The sequence below is a fragment of the Athene cunicularia genome (assembly GCF_003259725.1).
Source record: "Athene cunicularia isolate RWA chromosome 5 unlocalized genomic scaffold, athCun1 chr5_part1, whole genome shotgun sequence".
NCBI lineage: Eukaryota > Metazoa > Chordata > Aves > Strigiformes > Strigidae > Athene > Athene cunicularia.
In genome coordinates this window covers 3,510,839-3,517,045 of record NW_020799101.1, presented here as the reverse complement: position 1 = coordinate 3,517,045, position 6,207 = coordinate 3,510,839, and positions in this window count along the sequence as shown.

The following is a 6,207-nucleotide window of genomic DNA, read 5'->3' as shown; positions in this document are numbered from 1 at the left end:
GGGCCAGGAGCCCCGGTGCGGCTCCGGGAGCCCCGAGGCGCAGTCGGTGCCGGTGCCGGTACAGGAGCCTGTCTCATGGCCAGCGCTGGTGCTGGCCCAGGAGTCCCGGTGCGGCTCCGGGAGCCCCGAGGCACCACTAAACCCCATCCTGAGAGTCCCCAAACCAGGCCAGCAGCCCCGTACACAGCCAGTCCCCGTGGCCATTCAGGAGTCCTGCTGCTTCTCCGGGAACGCTGGGCTAGCCCCAGTGCCGGGTCGGTAGCCCCGGTGCTGCTACAGGAGTCCCAACAGCGGGCTAACTCCAATGCTAATGTGGGAGCCCAACAGCATGGCCAGCCCCAGGGCTGAGCCAGGAGTCCTGATGCTGCTCAGGAGCCCTGGGCAGGCAGCGAGCCCCGGTGCTGGTCCAGGAACCCCAGTGCTGGTCCCCAGTGCTGGTCCGGGGACCCCAACGATGAGCCCTAGTGCCACCCCCACTGGCCTGGTGCAGGGTGGGCTACTGGGGAGCCCCAGCTGAGCTGGGTCTGTGCGAGTGCGTTCCCCACAGCCCCAGAGTCACCCACAGAGCCCCAGAGCCCACAGAGAACGCCCTGCCCCATGGGCCAGCCCCACACCACGTCCCCACGACCCCTCTGTCCCATATGTCATCAGGGTTCCTTGGGGGGGTGCATCCTGCAGCCAGTGTCTGGTCATGAGTGGGGTGTGGGGGGGACGCCAGAGGGAACCCCTCTTCCCCTGCAAGCCCAGCTGAGTGCGGCTTGTATCTGCCCTAAATATACCAGCTCCAGGAAAGCTGCATTTATCTGCGCTGGGGCTTTGGGCTCCGCAGCCAGCAGAGGAAGCTCTCGCTGTTGCATAGTATTTCCCCACCCTGATCCTCTCCGCACCTTGCTGAGAGCAAAGCCTTGGCCTCTGGGTTGGGATCCGGCTCAGTGGGGGGGCCCGGCAGGGCTCAGGTATGCTCCTTTCATCTGTGCCCTAACACAAAACTGTCCTGCCAACGTGCTGTGCTCCCCCCAAACCCTGCGGAAACGATGCCGCTTTGAGCAGCTCCGGCGCGGACACGGCAGGTCGCCGCCACGAGCGCGTTTTGGCTGTTATTTCGCTTTTGTAACAGGAACTTCGTAAAGGAAATATGGTACACGGCAAACTCCAGAGCCGGGCGAGCTGTGGTTTGTGACAGCACTTCCATTTCCGACGGCCCGCTCCTATTCCTCGCTTCGGTTTCTTCCATTACGCAGCTCGAAGGCTTCTTCAGCGCCTTGGCGAGGACGTGTTGCCACCTTGCCGGTGGCAGGTCACCCGCAGCCCCAGCCCTCCCCGTTCCCATCCCCAAAGCAATGGGTGTGACAGAGGGGAAGGGCTTTTAGCCAGCTCCCCGCCTAACCCTGCATGCAAAAAAACGCGAAAACACACATCCCAGGACCTCTTTTAACCCCCAGCACCGCTTTTAAGCCCCGCTCCCAGCCCTGAAGACCCGGCAGAGCACCGAAGCTTGCGGACACATTTGATGGTGGGGACATTCCTGTCGGCTTCCCGAGGGGACCCTGACATGTTCAGACCCTCTGTGAAGCTCACAAAAATCAGGTCAAAAAATGGAGCTGAGGCCACATGCTGGCCTGGTCCATCCAAGCAGCTTACGGAGGCTGCAGCCTGCTTGTCTGGAGACCTTTTCCAAGCAGAAGGCACCCCGTAGGGTGGTTGCTCCAAGGCTTTTCCCAGCCTCCCGCTCCTCTCTGGTGTTGCGTGTCACAGCTCAGGAAGGGGTTTTGGCATCTTCTGGAGCTCATTTTCCTGGCAGCTAATGGAGACTTAAATACCCATTTGGGGCTTCAGGCTTCTCAACCGACAGTCGCCTCTGATGGGATATTTTTGCAATAAAAGGAGAATTGCTGGGCTTTTCTTTTTTTTTTTTTTTTTCCTCCCCCTTTGGAGCTCAAAACCAGGAACATGCTACTTGGTACAATCTGTCCCTGTCTTGGGAAGTGTGTTTGCTTTCTTCCTTTTGCTTCCGTGTTTATCTCGGGTGTCTTGCCTCTAACGAGGACCATATGTAATTGTTTTCCCTAAGAGAAGATTTCCCGAGTTGGCCCACTTGGAGAAAAAGCTTTGGGCTTATAGGAAAGTTGGATGAATTTCATGTAAACCCTGAAGCCGAGAGGACTCAACCTCTGGCATTTGCTGCCTATGGTTGGGGAGGGCGCTGGGATCCTGCTCCATCCCTGGTGGGTTTTCAAGGGCCGCTTCGGCACTGCGGGCAGTGAGGAGACCCTTTTAAACCAAAAACCCCTCTGACTTGTGTTTAGCAAAGCCAGACATCATTTTTCTTCCGAAGCCTACACAGCCCCATCCCTTATCTCGTGCACTGGTCCTGCCAGCAGCCCCAGTCGCCACCCTGGAAAGGCAGAGCTGAGCACCAGCGTGGCAGGTCCATGTTTTGGTGCCTCGGCTTGTTGTCCTGTGCAAGCACCCGGGTTTAAAAAAAATAAAAATTAAAAAAAAAATAAAATCAAACCTCTCACCCACTGGTTGTGTCGTACAGCCCCGCAGGCTGAGCACCCTGACTCGGGTGCTTGGCAGCCCCGGCGCTGCTGCCTGCCCAGGCACGCGCCTTCCTGCTTCCAGAATGGCTGAGAAATGCAGGCAGACAATAATAATAATAAAAAAATAATAAAAAAACACCAACACCCACAACAAAAGGACTTTCTGCAAGAACTAAATGATTTGCTGGGAAATGAGCTTGTGCAAAGTTGTGCCTGGATTTTACGAGCTGAGAAAAAATTAAAAAAAAATAATAAAAAAAACAAACCCAAACACCAAAACAAGCAAAAAACCTGACTGTGCTCGATTTATGTGCAGGAAAGGAGCAGGACGAAGGGTTGGGTGATGCTGGTGACACCGTGAGCGTGGGACAGGGCAGCCGGCGGTGCTGGAGGGCAGCGGGCACGGTGCAGCATCTCCCAAAAAAGCAGCCTTGAGGCGAGCAGCGTCTCTTTATTGCCTCCATTAAGCATTAGGTCCGTCCCTCTGAGGATCAATCCGGCGCGGAGGGGCCCGTGGGGAATGACTGAGCATCGCGAGGAGCCTGGGAGGAGGGTGCAATCTCGGAGGGGGGGGAACCTTGCACAGCAGCTCTCACCTCTTCAGCATTCGGCCCGAGAGCCCGGAGCCTCTGAGCTTTTTCGATTCCTGTTTAGTCACATTTAGAACTGAACGGTGCGGTCGCGGGGATTTTTTTTTTTATTATTATTTTAATTTTTATTTTACTTTAGTCCTGTCTTCATTTTCTGCCAAGCTCAGTAATCGGAAGGGGCTCTTGAGCTTTGATGTAACTCCTGCAGCCCCAAACCACATGTGTTGGGACATGAAAAAGGGGGTTGCCCAAGGGAGCGACTTGGGGTGGAGAGTGGCAGCCCCCTCCTCGCAGCGGCTGTGCCCAGCGTGCTCAGGCTGCCTCAGAGCCCAGTCCTGGCTGGGGACGTGCTGCCATCTCTGGAGAGGACCACGATATGGCAGTCCCAGGCCCCAGGAACACGCCGAGGAGTGATTTATCCGCTCTGAGGGCAGCCTGGCCTTCAGCCTCGTTGGCTGGAGCTGGAGCTTGGCTCGCTCGGAGGCAGCAGTGGCCGGCTGGAGACTCCAAGTCTGCTCCCAGAGCAGGTAGGACACCAGTAAGGGCAGAACCCCGATTAAAAGCGTTACCGCAGTCAGATGAGCACATCAAGGTCGCTGGGATGTGCACGGGCCCAGCCAGGGAGTGAGGATGATGCAAGGTCAGGGGGGTCAGCCCAGCAGCCTGCAACGCTCTGCCGCGCTCGGTTGGCTCCATCATTTCTTTCCTCAGATGATAAACTCAGGGCTGGGTCAGACACCGTGGTGTGTGCATCATCGCAGGGCTCGGATGCAGTCTGTATTCATGTACTTTAATAAAGAAGCTGCATGATTTTTAATTTAATTGCTGCTTTCCAAGGAGCATGGTTGCCCTGGGCTCTAGATACACATATCGTGGGGCAGGGACCTCTCCTGGGAGGCTCCCCAGGAGTGAATCCTCGTTGGGGTCACGGGCAGACGATGGTCTGACCCAGCCTGGACACACAGCTCACGCTCCCAGCCTGGCCGTGCCTGCTCCGTCTGTCCGGAGCCGTGCGTGGATCCGTACAGTGGAGGAGACCCCAGCCTTGGCGGGGGGACAACAGCAAGATTTTGCAGAGCCATTATCTCACCTGGCCTTCATCCTGCCGTGGCGAAACAGGTCTGGTGAAAGCCACAGCACAGGCCCGGTGCTGTTGACTCTGCAGTCCCACGTGAGCCATTTCCAAGTCAATAAAACGCCAGTAACATGAAACCAATACGCAGACCAACCCTCATTTCATTTCTTTCGCCTTAGAAAACCATGACGAGAGGCACCGAGCAGGGAGCCTGTAGGTCCCCCCAGTACATCCCCAAACACAGATCTGCCCTTTCCTCCAGCCAGCAGAGCCTGGCTGGTCAAACAGCCGGAGCCAACCCAACCAGAGACCTCCAAAAAGCCCCAAGACAGATTTGCGTGAGTTTCTTCCTTCAAAAACAGGCTCCACTTGACACCAAGGGTAAATATCGCGTGAGAACTGGCAGGAACACGACTGCACCTTGCAAGGCTTAGCTAAATAGAGGGAGAGAGGCATTTGCCCTGTCTTCTCCAAGGACACTAAGCAGATGGGGACTTCAGTTATCATAATTTTTTTGGCCTAAATGGTCACTTGAGGCAAGTATTAAATCCAGTTAATACATGTGGTTGAGGGGAAATGGGTCTTTCATTAAAATGATTGTTTGCTTGCATGTTTGTGCCGTGAGGTTATACATCTCAGGCTCTGCTTTCTCTCAATTACTGCTCTTATTAGAGCTCAGGATCATCATAAATACTGAATTAAAATAATTACAACAGGACAGGTAGCCGCCTGAGCAACACAAATGCAATGTTAGCACTTGGAGAAATCAATTTTCAAGTGAAAAGCAAGCCACAGCGGAGAAACCAGAGCCCTGCTTAGCGGATATGGGGTTGGAGGGTGGGGGGTGTGACAGGCACTCCCGGGAGGGACAATGGGCATCCCAAGGAGGGACACCCCCCTGCCCTCCGGCTCCTCGTCACGGCCATGAGCTGCTGCTGAAGTTTCTGAGTCTCCACACTGCCCAAAAGCTCCCTCACACCCCTCTTGCCCCGGCTGGGGACACCCCAAACCAGCTCTGGATAACCCCCCTTGGCGTGGAAGGGGCTCACGCACAGGACAAGGCGATGGCACAGGGCTCCGAACCACTTTTATTTGACAAGGGGACACCCCCCTGCCCTCTCCTCCCTGTGTGTCCCCACTGCCCTGAAGCCACACGCCAAAACCCTCCTGATTTCCTGGAGCTGGGTGCTCCCCAAACCCTCCACAAAGTGCTGCTGCTCAGAAATATTCACGGATACTGGGGAGCACCCCCGGTTCCTCTCTGGGGTGAAACGCAGCCCAGGGAGGGGGCAGAAACACGTCACGTCCACCCCTCGCTGCGAGCTGGGCACCGTCCCTGCCTGCCACAGCCCCGTGCTGCCCCGGGATGCTCCGGGGTGGGGGCAAGGGGCCGAAGGCTCGCTCCTCATCCTCACCAGCAGCCGCCGGCTTCTGCAAAACCCGCACGCTCAGGGGAAGCCGAGCTGGGGGGTGTCTGTCCTGCGCCAGCCCAGGGGACAAAACTGGCCGTCCCCCTCCGGGCCGGGCCCTTTCAGGGAGGCTTTTCGGGAATTCAACCTCCTGCAAACCCTGAGGACGAACATGCGGAAGACGGAGGTGCGGAAGATGATGAAGACCCAGGGGTCCACGATGGAGTTCACAGAGAGAAAGCGCAGGGCGCTGAGGTCAGCGTCCTCGTTGAAATCGGCAGCAAAAGCCCCCATGTACGCCCGGATCTGTCAGAAAATAACAAAGAAATAGGGAAAAAAATGAAGAAAGATCTCACTGCAGCTCCCTGAGAGCGAGGTCTCTCTGGACCTGACCTCCAGGTCCGGCCTGAAGCTCTGCTTGTTTGAGGGCTTTCGCTGGGGTTACTACAAAACCAGTATGAGCCCCGTCGTGCCAGGGCTGCTGGTGGTTGGCGTGTCACCATGTGGCTCCAGAGAGTGACAGAGGGGACAGGGAGCGGAGGTGGAAGTTGTCACCTGAAGCAGTGGCAGCACCTGCATCCCCCCCCCCC